The 23,291-nt window shown below is 36.0% G+C and overlaps 1 protein-coding gene across 7 annotated transcripts in view; it reads left to right on the top strand.

Annotated features, from left to right (window-relative positions):
- LOC138701297 (uncharacterized) overlaps positions 1 to 23,291 on the top strand; it is a 582,100-nt gene that overhangs the window by 518,343 nt on the left and 40,466 nt on the right. Inside the window, exon 1 of one of the 7 annotated variants that reach the window (XR_011332494.1) lies at positions 20,670 to 20,977. The exons of 5 other annotated variants lie outside the window; for them this stretch is intronic. The gene's annotated coding sequence lies outside the window, so the exon portion shown is untranslated. Of the gene's footprint in view, positions 1 to 20,669; positions 20,978 to 23,291 lie in introns of those variants that run through there. One more of the 7 variants, XR_011332489.1, reaches the window with a different exon arrangement.

Below are 23,291 nucleotides of genomic sequence, written 5' to 3'. Positions count from 1 at the left end.
AAATGAAGATCGACACATTATTGTCATTATGATGTCACAGAATTTGCTCTGATTCGCTCTAAATATGTTGACAATCCTGTAGGTCATGGCCTTCGTGTAATATTGCTTATTGTAGTGTGTGTGTGTGTGTGTTTTATTTTTATTCTCAAAACTGACGACAGATGGATTTTGGGAAATAGGAAAATGATATAGGAAAATTAACATTTCACTGAAAACTACTATTTTTCTACAAATCTTTGGGTTCCTAACTTCAAAATGAGAAGTCATTCATTAAAATCCGTTCAGCCATTTTCCCGTAATTTCCATTACCAGTTCAAATTATATATATATATATATATATATATATATATATATATATATATATATATATATATAATAATAATAATAATAATTAATATCATGAATAAACATTTTCTACCGGAGGCACTTAAGACTAGTTGCATTTGGCCTCATTGAGGATTTCGGTCACCGGCCACTACTAATGACATCTATCGACAAATTTAATAACAAACAACGGCGATCCCACATGTAAATGTTAGATGCATGGGGGTTTGCTCCCCGAACTACTATGCATCACTTGCAGGTTGTTCAAAATAAGGCATTACGAATTATCGGTGGATATGATTTTTACACAACTCAAGTTCAAATGCATGATGACCTTGAAATATCAACTATACCTGAATATATCAAAATAGCTTCGAAAACTTTCTACCATACTGCTAAGGAAAATGAAAACAAATATATTTCAAATCTTGGAAATTATAATGCTGCAATGTACCACAAACACAGGACTCCAAAACATATTTTAATGTAAAATAGTACAGCAGTAACTTATATTTGAGTTGCTGTGCATGATGAATTGACTATAATATTCTGGAAAAAGAAGAATTGTCAAGGCTTACATGAAGTCGGAACAATAATAATACTACAAATGAAGAAGGTCGTCATCGTCGTAAATGTTAGATTGGCAAGGTATGCTGATGACAGTGTCATCTTCAGCCGAAAAATAAACATATTACCTGCATATAGAGCTGTACAGAAATTGAATTTGGTATTCCCAAGAAACTAGTTCGATTGATTAAAATGTGTCTCAGTGAAACATACAGCGGAGTCCGTATAGGTCAGTTTCTATCTGATGCTTCTCCAATTCACTGCGGGCTAAAGCAGGGAGATGCACTATCACCTTTACTTTTTAACTTCGCTTTAGAATATGCCATTAGGAAAGTTCAGGATCACAGGCAGGGTTTGGAATTGAACGGGTTACATCAGCTTCTTGTCTATGCAGATGACGTGAATATGTTAGGAGAAAATACACAAACGATTAGGGAAAACACGGAAATTTTACTTGAAGCAAGTAAAGCGATCGGTTTGGAAGTAAATCCCGAAAAGACAAAGTATATGATTATGTCTCGTGACAAGAATATTCTACGAAATGGAAATATAAAAATTGGAGATTTATCCTTCGAAGAGGTGGAAAAATTCAAATATCTTGGAGCAACAGTAACAAATATAAATGACACTCGGGAGGAAATTAAGCGCAGAATAAATATGGGAAATGCGTGTTATTATTCAGTTGAGAAGCTCTTATCATCCAGTCTGCTGTCCAAAAATCTGAAAGTTAGAATTGATAAAACAGTTATATTACCAGTTCTTCTGTATGGTTGTGAAACTTGGACTCTCACTCTGAGAGAGGAACATAGGTTAAGGGTGTTTGAGAATAAGGTGCTTAGGAAAATATTTGGGGCTAAGCGGGATGAAGTTAGAGGAGAATGGAGAAAGTTACACAACACAGACCTGCACGCATTATATTCTTCACCTAACATAATTAGGAACATTAAATCCAGACGTTTGAGATGGGCAGGGCATGTAGCACGTATGGGCGAATCCAGAAATGCATATAAAGTGTTAGTTGGGAGACCGGACAGAAAAAGACCTTTGGGGAGGCCGAGACGTAGGTGGGAGGATAATATTAAAATGTATTTGAGGGAGGTGGGGTGTGATGATAGAGACTGGATTAATCTTGCACAGGATAGAGACCGATGGCGGGCTTATATGAGGGCGGCAATGAACCTTTGGGTTCCTTAAAAGCCATTTGTAAGTAAGTAAGTAAGAGCTGTACAGAAACATCTTCAGTTAATAGATAAGTGGGCAAAAACCTGGAAGATTAAAATAAACAACATGAAATCAAATGCTATTCTCTTTACTAAATGTCGACCAGTGCCACCACCACAGCTAATGCTCCATAAATTTAGAATAGCATATGTACAAAAAACTAAATATTTGGGCATTCTACTTCACCCACGTCTAAGTTGGAAAGATCATATATTAAGAAATAAGTATACAGCACTGAATCGCCTGAAACAACTTATACCACTTCTATTAAGTGTAAATTTATCCTTGAAATGTAAAATGACATTATATACAAAGTGTACATACGCAGCCAAATGACATATGCAGTTCCTGCATGGGGGTTTGCTCCCCGAACTATTATGCATCACTTGCAGATTGTTCAAAATAAGGCGTTACGAATTATCGGTGGATATGATTTTTACACAACTCAAGTTCAAATGCATGATGACCTTGAAATATCAACTATACCTGAATATATCAAAATAGTTTCAAAAACATTTTACCATACTGCTAAGGAAAATGAAAACAAATATATTTCAAATCTTGGAAATTATAATTCAGCAATGTACCACAAACACAGGACTCCAAAACATATTTTAATGTAAAATAGTACAGCAGTAACTTATATTTGAGTTGCTGTTCATGATGAATGACTATATATTCTTGAAAAAGAAAAATTGTCAAGGCTTATATGAAGCCGGAACAATAACAATACTACAAATGAAGAAGGTCGTCGTCGTAAATGTTAGTGTCCAAACCATTTATTAAAATTAAAAAATGATTAATAATAATTTATTTTTTTATTAAGATCGGCAAAAAATAGTATGCAATACATGTGTTAAGTGCATAACAGAATCTCGTCTCGTCTTCTCTTACCTCGATTCTGTTATAATGCACTTATCACGCTTGTATCGCATGGAAATCCATTCCTTAGAAATATATATTGTGGTTAAATAAAATTTGAAGGTATCTGTTTTCGCCAGCAGCAAGTTGTGAAGACTCAAAGTACAAAATAATGTTAGAAATATGGCCAGATTTTTTTTACTCGGTCTCATCTACAACCTCTTCACCCCTACCAAACATGTGACACTTAACAGTTTGCAACTCCGCTGTTTTTTTTTTTAGTTGGTTATTTAACGACGCTGTATCAACTACAACTTACACTGGTTTATGTCGATTTGATTTTTTTCTGTATGAATTATTGTAATGGGAGAAATACTTATGTCTCTTTCTCCAAGCAAGCTGATGTTCCGTAAGTTGTCAATAAATTAACAAAAAAGGTTTGTGGAAACTGATTTATGTCACTTTTCCCTCTGTCCCATAATAATTGTCCGGTTCGCCAAAATGGTATTACAGTAATTACAGACGACGGGGCAAACGAGAAGTCCTCGCATGAGGAGAAGCGCAGTAGATCAGTGCACAAGGTTATGCAGAGCAATGACTTGATTTTATTGAGACAAGCAACACACACCACCTAGAAGATTACCGAAAGTGGGTATTGGTTTTCAACTCACCGGTGTGGCACTGTATACAAACCAGTGTAGCAAAGCAAGCTGGAAATCGTTAGTAGAACATACTCCTGCAGTGAGTACGTGCATTTGAACAGACTTGGACATCCTGGGAACACAACTGGCGGTAATGAGTGACAGGGGTAGCAAGAACCTTACAGACAGTGAACGGCAGGCGGTATAGGAGTCTTTGTTGAAAAACACTACGGCTGATGTAGTGAAGAAATGTGCTATAACAGGTGTGGCTGAGAAATTACATATCAGTAAAAGAACAGCACGCTGCATTTGGCAATGGGGGCGGTAATCTTTGGAAAGTGGATCCATGCTCATCACCAATTTAATCCCAGCAATAAATGCAAAATGGCCTCCTGACCCGCGCACAGGGAGAATTCAGGTGTCAGTTCAGCAGGACAATGCGCGTCCGCATATCGCTCCCAATGACCGCACCTGGATGGACGCTGCAGCAGCCAGTGGAATCACTTTGGAACTCGTGTGCCAACCGCCAAACAGTCTGGATATGAATGTTTTACATCTGGGTTACTTCCAGGAATTCATTCTCTCCAGCATCAGTCAGCTCCAGAAACTATTGATGAGTTGATCGCCGCCATTGGAACAGCTTTCTCTCAGCTGACACGCGACAAGCTCAACAATGTCTTCCTCACTTTGCAGTCCCTTCTCATTGAAATAATGAAAGTCAATGACGGGAACAACAACAAGATTCCCCATAAGCAGAAGGCGCACCTGGACCACATCAATATCCTGCCATCTCACTTGGAGTGTCCTCGGAACATTTACAACGAGGCTACAGTAGCACTGCAGCAGTAGATCTGTGGTTCTAGGCAAACTGTTGGAATGACAACTTTCCCGGTCTAACAGGCAATTTTTTCGTCTTTACTCGTAGGAGAATGTCCTTCTTTCTTTCTTTCTTTCTTTCTTTCTTTCTTTCTTTCTTTCTTTCTTTCTTTCACTTCTTGGTCAATTTGTACTACTCCTGCAGTTAATAAAGTTGCAATCCTAGAAGTATTTATTTTCGACTCAATGACTAGGAAATTTGTACTGATCCTGGTGTCATAAAGTTGTGAAAGTGGTATTCATGTTCTTTTTTTGGCTCTATGATTGGCCAATTTATACAGATCCCGGATTAATATTTTTTTTTGCTAATTGAGTGACAATTTTGTACTGATTCTGCAGTAATACAGTTGTATTACTCATTCATGTGTTTCATTTTGCTCCTATGTAAACGCCAGTGTAAAATGATGGACATCAGACAATTATTATGGGACAAGAAATAAAAGTGTACCGGACAAGTATTATGGGACAGAGGGAGTACTATTTTAATGTTCGTTTTATCTTATTTTAACCAATGACATTTACATGCCCCATTGTTTTCCACTATGTTCTCCTTTTCACTTTATATCGCACATGACAGAAAAGTGACACAACTTAAAAAATGGCGATTTTGACTTAACACTGTAGAAAGATGGAGAAGATTATGACGCACAACCGGAAAAAAAGACACATTTCCAGGGGTGGCCGGTCCTTATGTGCTACAGTGCTACAGCACAATGATAATTTTTGCTTAAATAATGTATTTGCAATGCCATAGTATTTAATCTGTCATTTGACAATTTCCCGTGGTTATGTTCATGACGCGTTATAAAGTGTTTAGTCTTCGCTCTTCGCTCTTTGGTGCCTCTGGGGGTTCGTTGTGCTACTCTAAACTCCACATGAAAATGTAGACAATGCGCATGTGCGAAGCTGAAATAACTGCTCTGATTGGCTATTTTTACGCGTAACGAAAGAATGCTTGTTTGTGGAAGAACCCGGAACTATGTGCAATGTATTTGGTAATTCAAGTGTCCGATTGCTGCTGCCATCTACCAGTTTTTTTAGGTTCCTCCTGAATCAGTCAGCAAGCGACGGAAAATGGAATCCGAAAATTGAAGCCAAGGAAGTATGTGACCGTATAATTCAGGAAACTACTCATCGTTTCCAGTCTTTAAGCTACCTAGACGCAACAAAATTGTTAAACAGCAATTTTTTTGACAATTTTTTGCATAATTTTCCTGAACGCAAACTTGAAGTTGCTGTCAACAGCTATACTGTATTGAACAAAAGAATGTTAAAGACACAACTTGGGGTTCTATATGGAAGACTCGACTTCCGAAATATAGATGGAGCTGTTCAATTGTTACAATACATAGCCTCCAACAATTCACAGGATCCATTCTGCGAAGTAACGAAGTTGTTAAATATTTTTGGTACAACACCAATGACCACTGCTGAGCCAGAAAGATGATTTTTAAGGAACACCATGTCCCAGGATCGCCTCACTGTTCTTACAATACTGTCAATAGAAAAGAGTATAATGCCCAAGATGGAGGGTTTAACGTTTAACACTAGGGTAATTCGTCACTAGGCGAGTCTCAAATTAAGATAAATACATGTAAGTGTATACAGTAGGCCGATATAGAGATTGTAGCACACTCATTATTTTGACCACCAGCCGCTACTGCACATTTCTACTTCCAATATTAACAGACAGAGAACATTTGTGTCACTTTTCTTTTGAGCAGGATTTGCACACCCTGAGTATGAAAAAGTGACATTTCTGAGTTCGATAGAGAATGATGGTAATTTTTGTGCCGAATAAACGACACTTTTTAAATTGTAAGATTCTTTTCTGTGGAAGTGAGTAACTTTTTACATTCTTAATAGTCATAAGTAAAAAAAAGTGTCGGTTTTAATTGTTCAGAGTAAACGTAATTTCCTTTTTCTTACAAGGGAAGGGTTTCGGCTCGAACAGGAATTTTGTATCCAAAATTTGTATACAGACCCATCTTTACATCTCTGTAAAGCTCTCAAAAGCATTCGTTTGTGTAATGTCTGGTTTGTCTGTTAGAGCACTGTACAAGTTGAGGGGTGGGAAGAGCACTGCACAAATTAAGGGGATGGGACACCTTACCCGTAAGCCTAGCCTAGCCTAGAAGCTAGTGCGAGTGGTAAAATGTCTAAAGCCCATTTAAGAACATTTTTCTCCAACGTTCTGTCTGAAAATATTGCAGCTAATCAAAAGTATATACTGTTGTGGGAGTCATTAAATGCGCACAAGGACGCAACCTTAATAGACTAAATGAATCATTTCAAGGCTAGGAAATGGAATGTATGATCATTCCACCTAAGAAAACTAAATATATCCAGCCTCTGAATATCTATTTCCTTAGACAATACAAAATATATGCTCGGAGGATAACAGATTGCATAAGGACTCTTGCTGAGAATCCAGAACTTAACTTGGGAAATCGAGTGTTTATACTGAAAAAGCACTCTGTTATTCATAACCAGTTGTCTGCTCCAGTATACCGCCCTATGCTTCAGTATTCCTGACAGTCAGCTGGTTACATGAATCCTGAACAAGTCTCGGACTTCAAAAATGTAATTCAGGTGGCATTTGATTTTTCAGCACTGGAGTGTGGTTCAGAAGATTGTTCAGGTGTTGCTTCCGCGTGTTGTGCTTATTGCTCTGCTCCATGCTGTTTCATGCATTTTATAGAGAATCCTCATGTACATTTTTAAAGAAGTGTATTGACCAATACCAATCAAACGGAGAGTTACACAAATGAATGCTTTTACGGTATTCATCACCATTGTGAGGTAAGTCTCTGTACAAATTTTTAACCAAAAATTCCTGTTCGAGCCGAAACTCTTCCCTTGTTAGTACTATTTTTAGTTATGTCACTCTTCTTTAAATAAATTCGCCACAGATGTGCATTTTTGATAGTCACGTTTTGTGTTGTTTCTCCTGAGAAACCTTACTTACCTTGGCTGTAATCTCTCCTATATTCATTCTCGAGATATAGATAATAAATTAGCCAAATTTCAACAGCTGTTAAGAACAATTAGAAATACACTGTTTAAGAAGGTCCGGCAAGACACAATTTTGAAATTCTACAAAACAATGGCCATTCCAACTTTGCTATATGGATCAGAAACTTGGGAACAACTAGTCAACTGAAAAGAATAGAAGCAGCTGAGATGAGATTACTAAGACCGCTAGTAGGCTACACTCTCTATGACCATAAATATAATGAAGACATCCGACAAGAATTAAATATCGCAGCCATTACAGAGACAATCCACAAGTATCAGAGCAACTGGCATGAGCATGTTCTACGGATGCCAAATGATAGACTACTGAGGAGATTATTAAATTACAGACCCCTTGGATACCGAGATTGTGGACGCACGAAGAAGCAATGGAGAGGCCAGCTTTTCACCTGAGATGGAACAGGCCAGATGGCCTAAACCCTGATAGCTATTGATGATGATGATGACGTTTTGTGTTCTGACACTATTCCGTAATGAAGTTATAGCATAAGTAAATTTTCAGGACTGTATTTTAAGTTGGGACAATTTTGTGAACAGTGATGAAGAATTAATTTTCTGTTATCACTTTCCTTGAATAGGTCACGTTATACGTAAAGTTGATAGCAAGTTGTTCTGAATTTATTTATGAATATGGATATTATTTCAGAGTTAACAATGAGGCCTATAGAAATACTTATGGTACAAGCAGCTCTGTCTGGAATTATCTTAAGAACGGGAATAGGAACAAACTGTATAGAGGAACTGGAAATTAAGAAAAGCAAAGAAACAAATAACTTCTGTGAGGATAGGAGAGTAGAAGAGGAAGTAAAAGGAGACAAGAATGAAAAAAATTTATTTACTGAAGGAAGACAATTAGAAATCTGAGAATATCATACGTGCTAGTCTTGATAATGAGAGCAGTCTAGATAGAAGGGATAAACGTAGAGGTGTAGTGATGCAAAGAAAAGAAAAGTGATGATAAAGTGTGGAAAACAGTCGCAATGCAAACCGAAGCTAACTTCGGAATTACATTAACTTGTGTTAAGCAGGGTTGTAGTCCCAAACTTTACAGTGCCGGAACTCTTTATGTTTTTTAACCTTTGGGAAAGGGGGAAGGTTTAGATGCAAACAAAATAAGACAAAGAAAGAAATGCCATAAAGTAAGACTGCAAGGCAACATCAATCAATTAGCTTCTGAAGCTGAAGTAAACCGAAATGGTCACTGTAAGAGTGGTCGTTCTGCGCAGTGTAATAAGCTGATCTAAATTTCGCTTTTGTTGCTTCACGGTGGGCTGCACTCGTTTATTAGCCAACATTTTCAATTGATTGCTTTTCAGACATATCAATAATTTTTTGTGCTTTATTATGAGCATTGGATTTCTTGTGTTCAATGATATTTTTTCGTAGTGGCTTTAAGCTGATCTGATCTGATCTGTTCGATCAGTAGTAATTTACTGAATATGAGCGCCATTCATTAGATACAGAAATACACTCTTCTTTTAATGCACCTAATGTAGTTACTTCATGACACACTTTACAGCCTAGCTTACATTGCTTACAATCAATCCACGGATAAGCTTCTTTTTTTCTTGACCACATATTTTCTTCATTCCATACTGTACATTCGGCCATTCACTTCGCAGGCCGACTTTTTGGCTTTCACTATTTTGAGCATTATGACGTTGAATATTCTTCGCAGTCATACTGTCCACACGGCGAAGCTCTGCGAAACGCTAGACACCACCAAGTAAGATTACTTATAGCCACTGCCCTTAAAGATGCCGATTACAACACCTTTGAAGAAGTACATGGTCTCTCCGTCACTGGCAGTACACGGTGCATAGATATAACAGCTTTCAAGGAATCTACAAGATCTGGATACATAATTGATCCCACTGTGAGTTTCGAAACGGATGAGGAACAGCCAGCAGAAGTGGATAATGAAAAAAAGAATATCTACAATCCTACCATTCCCTATTACCTCAAAAAATACCAGCTAAAAGAGCTTGAAGTAATCGGACTTCTGGTTGGAGCAAGAGGTACCACTACTCTCTTCATGAAAGATGTGTTTAAGAGGCTTGGAATACCTACATCTATTGTTCCGATTGTAACCTTAGCTGCATTGAAAGGATCAATTACTCTCCTGAAGAATCACCTATATTCGAAATCAAACTAAGTTCAGTAGCATTCTTTACTTTTTTGTAACACTTATCTTTCTAAAAATAGGTATATTTCCACTAATCTCAAAAAAAAAATTATTTTCAGCTATGTACTTGTAAGAATTTCATTGTTAAAACAAAATTAATGGTTTTTCATGAACTTGTAAAAATTTCTATGGTTAAGTACTCTTTGTCCCTTGTGGCAGCTCGCGAATGGTGAGAAGATATATAAATTTATCTTCTATAACAGTATCTCTGGTTGAATTACTAGGTTCATCAAATAGAAGCGATGGACTTGATATATCAAGAATATCAGTAGAGGAAGCTTTTGTAACTCCACTAGTAACAGCAAAAGCACGAGAAAAGAAAGAAGTTAATGTTTTTTGTCTATGTTTATTTTGTTCCATATTTACTGAAGGGCAATAGATAAAAATAGAAGTTTCAAGCAGTCTTTTAGTCACGTTATAGGCAGTAAGTTAACTGTTTAAAATTCACTTCGTAAAATAACTGGGAAACAAACACAACACATTTCGGTAAGTAACACCATAGACAATCTCCTGTATCATACAAAGACGCGAAAACTAACGAAATACGATACGAAACGAAAGTGAATTAGGAATGTGATCATTTCGCGCAAGAGCACCAAAGTTTAGTTTGGTGGTTGTCCTGTCATTGATTCTTCCCCAATTTCTCACCACACACCCTGTCTACGCTCCTAGTGGTTTCGCGACCTCTAGGCCTACTTCCGAACTTGTTCCGATTTTCTAAAGGAAGCACAGAAAATATAATCACTAAATATTCTGAGATTAACTAAGATATCGTTAGCTAGGAAAGTATTGTGATGTTAAAACAGATTTTAAAATTCCAAATCAGTGCCGGAGCTCTGCTCCACCTTCGAACACAATGCCAGAGCATTACTCCATTCTGCTCCACCTCCACTACATCCCTGGTGTTAAGGTCAAAAAAGTAGAACGTTACGAATTTTTGGTTAAGAGTTCGTTTGATGGAGATACAGATTATTCAAATGCTGATTCTGATTTCGACTGTTCTTTGCAAACTACTTCATATTCTGTATCATCTGAATCATCAAGTGAGTCAAATTATGTTCACACTACACCTAGAGGAGATGGACAGGATTCTGAATGTAACAATGGAAGGGGTCAGTAGCGAAAAATGAAAAATGTGGAGTGTCGTTTCAAATCGTATTAAATACATCCTCGGTCGAAATTTAGTTTGAAGCGATTTCGCATAGCTGAGACAGTATTCTTTAAGACCCTGGTCTCATATTGGAGCAATTCGTATTCTTTCCCGCCTTTTTTCTACGATGAAAATTATGTGTTGGATCAAATCGTATTATGTACAACTTCCATTAGTTAAAATCTTAAATGGACAGCATTGGCCAGCGTGCTGTACCTTCCCACCATTATTGAGTTTCCCGCTGTTTTATAACATTGTGATTATCAAGGTATGTACAATAGCAAAATCTATTAAGAGCAGTAAGGGAACCAGAGAGAGGAGAGGTGGTGCCCGAAAGAGAGCACTATATGTAGCTAAGAAGAGGGAAGTAGTGTAATTTATCTCTAAATTAAGAGCAAGTGGTCCACACCTGTGGAGTAACGGTGAGCACGTCTGGCCGCGAAACCAGGTGGCCTGGGTTTGATTCCCATTCGGGGCAAGTTACCTAGTTGAGGTTTTTTCCGGGGTTTTCCCTCAACCCTATATGAGCAAATGCTGGATAACTATCGGTGCTCTACCCCAGACGCATTTCACCGGCATTATCACCTTTACTTCATTCAGACGCTAAATAACCTCAGATGTTGATAGAGCGTCGTAAAATAACCTACTATAAGAAAGAGCAAGGGAATCACATTACAATAGAAGTAAAAGTCAGAGACTTTATTTGGCTTCCGACTTAAATACAGTGTGAGCATAAATGATTGCCGTTGTTACGAAAATTATTTGTGGACTAACGATTTAACATAGAAAATATTTAGATATACAAGTAGATAGAGAAACTCTCCAAGTTTTTTAACATACCTTATAGGTGCTCGATGTGTGCTCCCCTTGTAACCCTGCAGCCTCAAGCCGGTAGTCCAATTCGTCCCATACACGATGAAGTGTATCCATGTCGATTGCAGCGATGGCGTTTATGATGTGGCACGTAGTTCTGGCAGATTTTCCGATAATGGAAGTGCAAAAACAGAGTCTTTAACATACCCCCACAGGCAGAAGTCATACGGTGTTAAGTCAGGGGAACGTGGAGGCCAGGACAAGATCTGCATGTCGACTCTCCCTGCATCTGTTTGGCAATCGGTCGTTTAGAAATGTCTGGACTTCGTTATGGACGTGAGGTGGAGCACCATCTTGTTGATACATGAAATGAGCACTATCACTCTCCAGCTGTGGCATCAGCCACTGTTCTAACATATCCAGGTAAGAATGTCCTGACACGGTGGGTTCGAGAAAAAAGAAGGGGCCGTACACCTTGGAGTTGGAAAGTGCACAGAAGACATTAAGTTTTGGGGAATTACGAATGTGCTCCACGTAAGCCCGACCAGGAGATTTTCTTTTACAAAGGAATTTGTGGTCACTAATTGATTGTACCATCGCCTAATGGTCTTGGCGTCTTGTGGATCATTATCGTATCTCGCTCGAAAATGTCGCTGCACAGTTATGACGGAGTTTGTGGAATGAAATTCCAACGCTACAAATGCACACTCAACACCAGTCGCCATTTCTGTAAACTCAGGTCCTCTACCGGTAAGAAGTGGAATTACGCCGCGCGGATAATTTCAAATAAAACTTTGAGAGATACCTTATTTGGTAATATTAGTACCATTGTTGTATCATTCACGGTTTGTCTATAAAAAAATCCCCAAACTAGGGCAATCATTTATGCTCACCGTTTATTACAAAGCTCTTCAAAATGTACAATTAAAGTGTTAATATCCGACTTAAGAGTAAAAAGATTTTTTTCCCCCAAATATTTCTCGGACAGAATTCAATGGGCTATAGGATTTTGTACACCGGCCAATGATGAATGCAGTTATTGTGCATACATATTGTTCCCAATAAGAAACTGCGATGATACACTGAAAAAGACTAGGCTCTTAGTCGATTTAGGCGCACATAAGCTTCGTGCTAATACGTTCCATAAAATTATGAGAACAGAACCTAATGAGAAACAGTCATTTTGTTTCGACTTACAGCAACTGTAACCGCTCTCGAAACTCAGCATAGATGAAGTATATTATTCAAGACAATTAGCTTTCTATACTCTCTTAAACTGATAAAGCTTCACAGAAGCCAAATTTCTTTACGTGAAATGAAGCACAGGCTGGGCGGGCGCTATTGAAGTGGCATCTTGTGTCACTACATTTATCAGTGAATTTAATTTCGACAGTTCACCAAATGTATTAGGCTGTTGCCGATGAATGTGGTGGACAAAATAGCATGCAAGTTGTACATGCTCTTGGTCTTTGGCTCCAAAAAAAAGCACGTCCTCAGGTTTCTGAAAATCTGTTAGTTTTTCTGGTAAGAGGCCATTCTTTTCTACCAGCTGACAGAGCCTTTGGGCTACTAGAAAAGGTTTTGCGTAAGAATGAAATTCTTACTCCTGAGGAGTATAAGGCGATATATGAAACAGTGGGGACAGTAAAATATTTAGGCACAGATTGACATGTCAGGGATTTCAAGCTCTTGGCTAATGAATTTCGTAACCTCAGTGGCATAAAAGAAATGAAAAGAATAATGCTAAAGAAATGCGAGAAGAATGGGAAAGTGAATGTCACTTTCAAAATGGAACCTACATACCGATGTGACAATCCATCTAAATCATGTGCTAGTCTGATGAAACGTGGTATGTTCTTGGATCATGTCAAAGTACCTCCGAAAGTCACCACTTTGAGATCAATCAGTAAAGCCAAAAAATTTGATTTGCGAAACCTACTCAATAGTATATTTGGAGAAAATTGGAAAGAGGTTGATTCAATGAAATTGTATGATTTTGTTATTAATACAAATCATATTAATGAAAGTTAAAACAATGAGAATGAAGAATCTGATTGTTTGCATGAAGAATCATGTATAGGTAGAATTTAAAATGTTAATGAAATTGTGTGTGCAATCTAAAGCAATGATTAATACATTTTCCAGTGTTCACGCCACATTTCATAAATTTGTTACAAAGCTTACTTACTTAAATATTGTAATACTGTATTTTAAGACAAATCTTTACAACATATTCTTTTATAATTTTATTATAAAGCTTACTTATATATTGCAGTAATTAATACAAGTGTTCACACCATATTTCACAATTTTGTTATAGAGCTTAATAAAATACTGATATATAAGGATTAAGGAATAAAGTATACAGAGTGGGAAAAAAATCCCATTACTCCATATTATTTTGTGTCATGAGAATAATGGGGAACTCTTTAGATACTTTGGTATACACAGTTAGTGTACAGTGGTTATTTTGTTTGTATGTTTGAATTATGACCAGAATTACATCAATAGTGTGCATATTTGAGATATTTCAGATATTTAAGGGGGTAACGAAACTTTGTGCTCACCCTGTAGATGCCATAATTATTTAAAATTTATATTCAATGTGAGTTAGAGATCGACCCTGGTGGCCGCACGATCCAAAGTATGTCTCTTTAGGCAGCTCCGTTCAAAGGGTTGCAGGTAAGAAACTCGCCATTCCTTATCATTATTTTCCAGCAGAAAGCTATAAAAACTATTGATGTATCGTCCTACGTAGTATGCTGCTGTAATAACCACAGAAAAAACTGACAAATGACAGGGCACAATTCAGCGTGGTTTATAGATGCAAATCGTATTATGTGACAAAATCGCTTCAAAACGTATTAAATACACTGTGTCGGTGCAAAACGTATTAAGTGCAAACTTCAATTGACAATATCATGCATTAGATTAAACAATCAGTGTCAGTGTTTATTACATTTGGTGTCATTTCACAATGCCCAAAAAGTAACATTAAGATATTTAAAATTTTTCCATTATCTTAGCCGTAAAACGTTTTTTACGTTTCCTGTAAAATTTGTTTTTCTGCATTTAATAGGATTTGAAATGACACTCCACAAATAATGACCTGCAAAATGAAGTAAATGATAAAAAAAAAGCATCCAGTCTGTAAAATCGTGGAAAACATACCTTCATCGTTTTCAAGCCAAGAGAATTTTCCAAAACGAAAGATGTGTATGGTAAATCTTGTGGGGAGAAAAATGTAGACTGCAATGTTCTAGAAAAAATTCGATGACCAGAGTAAAGTTATATTTGAAAAATACTGTGGATTTCAATCAATCCAATAGTGTGCTCGTTTGTCAAAAATCTTACAAACAAGAGTGGGCCAAATAGTACAGGGCTACTACAAAGGCTTTACCTGATTCCATAGCCTTGTATTATGAAAAGTATGAGACATACATTATTGAAAGTTATACCAATAAAAAGAGAAACTCATCAAGTTTTTGGTCCATCAACTGCTACAAGTGCTCGATGTGACCTCCTCGACAAACATCCACTCGGTAGTCTAACTCCTGCCACACCCGCTGGAGCATATCACGATCAACTCTAGCCACTGCCACACGGATCCGGTTATTAAGTTCTTCAAGATTAACTGGCAAAGGAGGTACATACACTTGATCTTTGACAAACCCCCATAGAAAAAAATCACAGGGAGTCAGATCTGGCGACCGAGAAGGCCAACGGAGAACACACCAATCATTGTTAGAAGCCCGTCCACACCAACGTTGTGGTAGATGCTCATTAAGATACTCACGCACTTCCAGATGGAAATGTGGTGGAGCCCCATCTTGTTGAAATAAAAACCCTGGTTTATCTTCATGTAACTGAGGCATCAACCACTGCATTAGCATGTCCAGATAAATTCGACCAGTAACCGTGTTTTCAGCAAAAAAGAAGGGTCCATACACTTTAGCACATGACATCGCACAAAACACATTGACCTTGGGTGAATCGCGTACATGTTGTAAAACCACACGAGGGTTTTCCGTCCCCCACACTCGAACATTATGTCTTTACTTTTCCACTCAAATGAAAAGTGGCCTCGTCACTGAAAATCAGTTTACTACATATGTCTTCATCCTCTATCAATTGTTGGAATTGAATACAAAACTCATGACGACGATTGTTGTTATCTTCTGAGAGGGCTTGATGCAGTTGTAAATGATAGGGTTTCATTCTCAGACGTTTACGCAGCACTTTCCATACTGTCTGCTGTGGTAAACCAAGCTCCCTGCTTGCCTGCACCGTCGATTTCGTACAAAAGCTTCTCTTATGTGCTCAACATTTGTCAAAGATCAAGTGTATGTACCTCCTTTGCCAGTTAATCTTGAAGAACTTAATAACCGGATCCGTGCGGCAGTGGCTAGAATTGATTGTGATATGCTCCAGCGGGTGTGGCAGGAGTTAGACTACCGAGTGGATGTTTGTCGAGGAGGTCACATCGAGCACTTGTAGCAGTTGTGGACCAAAAACTTGATGAGTTTCTCTTTTTATTGGTATTACTTTCAATAATGTATGTCTCATACTTTTCATAATACAAGGCTATGGAATTGAGTAAAGCCTTTGTAGTAGCACTGTAAATAAGAAAGTAATAGTAAACAAAAAGAAATGTCATCTGAGCAACAAAAATGTTCATGCAGATTGAATCACATAAGTCATAATGTCAGATTAATAAATCTGACATTATGACTCTCATAGACTCTTATCATATCCCCCAAGTCATAGAAAGACTTTTACATTTCAGAGTTAAATTATAAAAATGATCAAATTGAGTAACAAATGTTTAAAAAGTGATTTTTTTATCATTTCTCAATTATTTTTTGCCCAAATTTGATAACTTATGTCTAAGTACTTCTATTCGAGTAAAATGAAATAATTCATAAATTCGTTTCTTATTCCTGTAACCAACATAAATAACAATGGCAATAACAAAATTAATAATAAAGATTATTATATCAATAATTTTTATAATTATTTGGCACTGTTATTACCATTATTACTATAATAATGACCAGCCATTCCAAGATAAATGAGCCTAAGTGGTAAAAATTAAATTTATGATAATAAAATTTATTTTGACAAAGAGAGCTTCTGAATAGTGTAAATTGCCAGCTTCCAAAAAAAAAAAAAAAAAAAAAAAAAAAAAAAAAAAAAATTATTTGTATTTTTACTCTCATTTCTTAAGGTCTCAAAACAATCTTGTTCTTGAAGGCAAATTTGTATCCCTATGTTCTCACTACTGATATAGCCAAATCAGTTTCCTTAAGGTGGTATGCTTGCTACTTCTTATTGATAGAACCAATTTCAATTCAATTTATTTATTTATTTGGCCATTAGACATACAGTTTTAGGCTTCGTCAGAATACATTGAAAAAAACATATAAATACATTTAAAAAAAACACTAATAATTGAAACAGTAAAATTTATCCATTTTGAATCTTGCGTACACCACTTTTAACACTTGAAAACGGATACAATCCAAATATAATAGACAATATCATAAGGAAGACAAAACAAAAACTTAACACAAAAATACACAAAACACAACACAAACACAATAAATACATCACACTAACATACGAAAACAAAGGCACACATAAGATCGCATCTTCATTCAGAAAACAGAAATACAACATAACATACAGAACAGAAAACACACTACAAAGACATCTCAACACACAAAAAACACAAACAAATAAATACGACCACACAGGTGTATACAAACTCAAATGTAATAGTTGCGACAAGTTCTACATAGGACAGACAGGCAGATCATTCCAAACACGCTACAAAGAACACATTAAAGCTATAACCAGAGGACACAATACATCTACATACGCCGATCACATAACCAATACTAACCATACATACAATAACATAAATACGGACATGGAAATCCTACACACACAACCCAAGAACCAAAAACTCAACACACTAGAACAATACGAAATATACAAACACATTAAAACACACCCCGATCAAATCCTCAACACACAGATCAATTTCAGTACACACACACTATTCGACTCCACACTTCAACACCTTCCAACAATAAAACACACCCTCCTAAGAGGCAGAGAAGTCCGAGATGACGCCGCGATCTAGTAGGCTCTGATGATGGTGCGTGAAGCACTGAAACAGCTGTAAGCCGGACAAATATTTCATATTTAACACGAGTAAGTCCACTAGTTCATTCATCAATTAAGTAAAATTTAAGTAATACAATGAAGACATGAAATTATTTGAAACTTTTAAATTGAAAAAAACTAACTAAATTGCAATTAAACTTATTTATTAAAATAAAATTTCATACACATTTGTGTTGAAAAACTCAGCAACAGAAAAATGATCGCAATTAATCTAAATAACTTTATTTATTAAAAAACAATTTCGTGTCAATTTATGTTAAGAAACTCATCTACTGAGTAGAAAGGTTTAATTAAAAGCCAATTATAAAATCTAGCTTTGAAACTATTGGTTGGTAACTTATAATATTGACTAGGAAGCTTATTATATAATTTCATCCCCATGACAGAAAAATTTGTACTAGTTTTATGTAATCTACAGTATGGAATATTAATTTGTTCACTATTTCTAATTTCATGATCATGTATATTGGCTATTAATGAGTAATTGTCTATATTTTGTCGAGTGTAAAGGACTAGGTCGTATATATATAAATTTATGACAGTTAATATTTGTGATTGTTTGAAAAGAGGTCGACAATGTTCAAGATAGTTTGATTGACATAGAATTCTAATGGCTTTCTTTTGCAAAATCAAAACGCTCCCAATTTTGCTACCATTTCCCCAGAAAATTAAGGCATACCTAATTATCGACTGAAAGAACGAAAAGTAGGCACATCTTAAATTAGGCACATGGTGGACAGTGTGGTTTTATGTTTTGTTATTTCCTGCAATTATTGTGACAGTGTATAAAGATAGCCATCTTCTTGTCCCATACGGAACTAGAAAAGATATAAAAGTTTGTTTTCCATGTTAATGAAAGAAGATAGGTGCACAATATTTTATAGAAGTTAAGTAAGTACCGCTCTCATAACGTCACTAATTTTAATTAGGTTTTTAATAAGGTATTTTTAAAGGAAATAAGGTTCCTTATGGGACAGTTCCGTACAGGACAATTTCAAACAGAACTCGAGGTTGCTGTATTGTTGATTATATTGGTGTTTTATGTAGAACATTTGAATTTGTTTCATAGTCTATATGAAGAGCTCAAGAACAAACAATGGGAAAAAGTAGCAGCGATTTCCAAAATTCAGCGAAGTCACTTTTTTACAATGACTGTGAAAGCAGTCTTGTTTTCCACAACAGCCCGCTCAGAAATGTGTAGACACAGCATATTTAAAGAATCAACCACATTAACTACTCTAAGAAGCCTATATTACGAGATTTACTCTGACTCGTCACTTACAGCAAATGACTTAGAATCAGACGCTATAGCTAGAGACATAAGTCTTCATATGAATGTGAAAATATGTCTCCTCTAGAACAAAGCCATCACAACCTAAAACATCCCATGGATCTGGAAGACTTAAATCCTAGAAAGTTCATTGAAGTTGAATAGACAAGTGATAAGGGACTAAAGCATAAATATCATACTATATGCAGTGGTGTCATGGTGGAGGTCATACGGGGTCATACATCATATGAGAACCTACAATTTTTTTTTTTAATTAATTGTATGGGGAAAAGAAAATTTTGTCTGTACGGAGGCATACAGCATATGGGTGCCTAAGTTTTGTATGCAGAGATCTGTACATGTACATATCTTTGATCATCTCTTGCTGTTCCTAATGTATTTTGTTTGATGTTCATAAACAAAAATTGTCCACCTCTGCAGCACAGGAATCCAGAATTATATAAAATAATGGTCGAAAAACAAGAAGTATTGCAAATAGGGCCTACACACTCCAAGATTCATCAAGACAAGTGTGCATCTACGGTGGTGCTACAGGGTGTATTCTTTAAATCAAGATTGTTGTACAATTAAAATGTAAAGCAAAACAACTTCTTTACTTCTTCTTTAATACTAATAAAATCATTAAATGACAGTCGGAAAGATAAAGAGAGGAGAGTAAAATATATTTCAAGGAAAAAAAAAACAAGGGATAGGGCATATGGCCAAGGAAAAAATTACCATGACAGCACTGACTAGCTATCAGTGGCGTGCGGTGCTATTTGTCGATGGGGAACGGGTCAGAAACAACACTAATAATAATAATAATAATAATAATAATAATAATAATAATAATAATAATAATAATAATCTGTTAATGCATATAGAGTGTTAGTTGGGAGACCGGAGGGGAAAAAGGCCTTTGGGGAGGCAGAGACGTATAGGGAGGATAATATTAAAATTCATTTGAGGTGGGACATGATGATAGTGACTGGATTAATCTTGCACAGGATAGGGATCGATGGCGGGCTTATGTGATGGCGGTAATGAACCTGCGGGTTCCTTAAAAGCCATTTTTAAGTATAATAATAATAATAATAATAATAATAATAATCTGTATTATGATTTAGCAACATTACCAATTCTTTTTTTTACTTCATTTACAACTTAATCAAAAAAGAATGTGTTAATGTAAAACAAATTAATGATATAGTATTATTATTATTATTATTATTATTATTATTATTATTATTATTATTATTATTATTATTATTATTAGGCCTAAATATATAATACAGTTAACTAATTAAACCTACAATTTACTGCTTGAGGAGCACCCAGTTAACCATTTCACAGAATTATAGTAACTACTTTGAAAATGTCTTGGGATGCCCATGTCTTGTATAAGATTTTGTTTTAGTTTTAAGTTATGTAAGGAGAGGAGTAGCTTTGCCATTCAAAATAACCGCGCTTTTCTTAGCAAAATCGATCGAACTAAACGCTCTCGACTTCAGCTGATCGATAACACAACACTCGCTGTCTGGTTCGCATCAGGGCGCTCGCGCTCGGTCTCATTAAAGTTGGAACAGGCAGGAGTCACCTGTTCCATTGCCATTATTTCGTCAGATTTAACTCAGGCCGCGAATGCGTAAATCGTACGGATTTTTTAAGAACTATTGCATAATTTCACACACAATATTATGTCACACGAAAAACTCTTCGAACTTAAATTGTTTTCCGAATTATCACTATATAAATAAACTAGCTTGATGAAAGAGTACATTCCACACTTCTCAATACTCCGCGAGGGAAGAGGTAACTCTACAGCTTCCAGCGATACTCGGGTAAGTTGTGCCCCCTCGAGCCTGCTTCGGAGGAAACATTGCTTGAGACTCCCACTCACATCATCACGCACAGCAGACGAGAAGGGCTCGAGTCGTTTTCACTTCACTGCAATAAGCCTGCTAATGATAGCTGTTTTAGCTTTTCGAAAACTGCAAGTAGCCTATCCTTTAGATAGAATGAAGTATATCTCACATCTCAGTTAAGGGGGCAGGGAGGAAGGGAACAGCCTGTTGCCTCTGTTCCATGGAGGAACCGCCACTGCTAGCTATATATAATAGCAAAGTTGAAAACAAAGATATTAAAGTACTTTTTATTTAAAACCAGACGGCCAAAAATGACAAACATTTTAAGATTTTAAGCTAGATGAGGAATCCTCTTCATTTCAAAGCATTGTCAAAGTGTCTCAGATTAGAAGAATGTAAATGATTCTGATATTGTTAGAAAAGGAGCTGACATATTATATTATAAATTTAATTGAAGGTTCTTAAATTGAAATAATCTTGCAGTTTAATATACAGTATAATACATAATCATTGACATACAACTTCTTATGGTTAAATTCAGCAGATCAATCTGACCGTTTCTTGGCAAAATTTCCTCTAATTGCGCATTGTTGTCCCATAAAATGCATGTAAAATTGATAAAAATAAATATTTGTTATATTAAAATTACATTATTACCTCCAAAAAACAAAAAACCTCTCAAAGAAGACTCCTAATTCACAAGTGTCCCATACGGAACTATATGTCTGTCCCATACAGAACCAAGTATTTTAGGTTATTTCGTAGCATTTACATGTTTTTTTAACTAGTAACTACTTTTATAAAATGTTTCAGTGCCTACAAGTTTATGGAAAAATTTCAGTTACTTAAGGGGGTCAGAGATCACAATTTTTGCCATCAAAGTGCTTGTTGACTATTGAGGTGTCTAAAAAATGTCCCGTACGGAACCCCATTTTATTTAGGTACTAGCTGGGAACACCCGGCATTGCCCAGGTTTTCATTTTTGCTTTTATTTTTAATTAAACTGGTTGCTAGACTTGTCGGAAATCTCGGAAACTCAACTATAGACAACCTCGTTCATAAAGATGATTCTTTACATGGTGTCACTTACATGAATTAATTAATGCCTACCAGGGTTAACTCAATTAAAAACAGCTGTTGTAGATCAGGCACCAAGAAGAAAACTTTGCATCATGAGTCTTGCGTTTAACGTTTTTTAAATTGAATAATGTATGTAATTTTTTTTATTTATTTAATCTGGTGTAGTTAAGGCCACTATATCATCTCTTCTACATCACCGGAAATAAAATAAAATAATAGAAAAAATCAAACTATAAACAAAGCAAAACCAACGAAAATATATACACGCTACAGTTACACGATCTTTTAGCATTGTCTTGAAGTTCAGCAAAACAAAAAAAACACCTCTTGGTACTCACACATCCACTTAGCGTTGACCCAATGTTCTACAGATCTTACATTTCATCTCTGGTGGTCAATGACTATTAAATTTCAAGTGGCTTATCTTATTCGTGGGCATTACAACCTTTCACCCACCTCTTTTCCTCCTCACCACAAATGTGACCTTACACAGAGGCAGAGATAAAATGATATAAGATGTGTACATTGATGTGAAGCTGTCCTGACACACATTTCACGTAATTTCAGGACTATATGTGCTTTCATTTGAACTTCAGAGAGAGTTGACGATAAGTAGGGAATTCCCTTGTTAACAGTCTTAACCCGTTGGGGTGTCATCGTCGGAAAAAATTCTCTCTCTGTCGGTCATACCAAAGAATCAATATATACTCATGTAATTTAATTTATATTCGAAGATTTTATACCCCTTGGCCGCTGTACGCCAGTTTATATCATACCCAGTTCTTTTAAATATGACTTGAGAAATTATATCTCAGAAATTAAAGACATATTAATTATATTATATCTTATTTTATATACAAAATAAAGATACATTAAATAAATTCGCAATAAGTCAAAAATAACAAACAACAATAACAAAAATAATATTTTGGGATACGTATATTTTAGAAATTAAGACAGTGTTCTTCCCATAATGCTTAACTGATTGGCAACGTGATTATACAGATAGAATCTCGCAGTAACACATTTTCGGACATGAACAATATTTTGAGAGACGTATAATTTAGAATTAAGACAGTGTTATTTTCAGTGGGCTTACGTACTAACGTTAACATCGTAACAAAAATATCACTGAATTGCTTTTTGGTATGTGTAAAATGCTTTGTTTTCCCCTTCTTTGCATAAATAAATATGTATATAAAAACAATCT

Source organism: Periplaneta americana, chromosome 6 (assembly GCF_040183065.1).
Source record: "Periplaneta americana isolate PAMFEO1 chromosome 6, P.americana_PAMFEO1_priV1, whole genome shotgun sequence".
In the NCBI taxonomy this organism is placed as follows: Eukaryota; Metazoa; Arthropoda; class Insecta; order Blattodea; family Blattidae; genus Periplaneta; species Periplaneta americana.
Note: the sequence above shows the minus strand (reverse complement) of the source record. Positions and strands in the feature narration are given on the sequence as shown.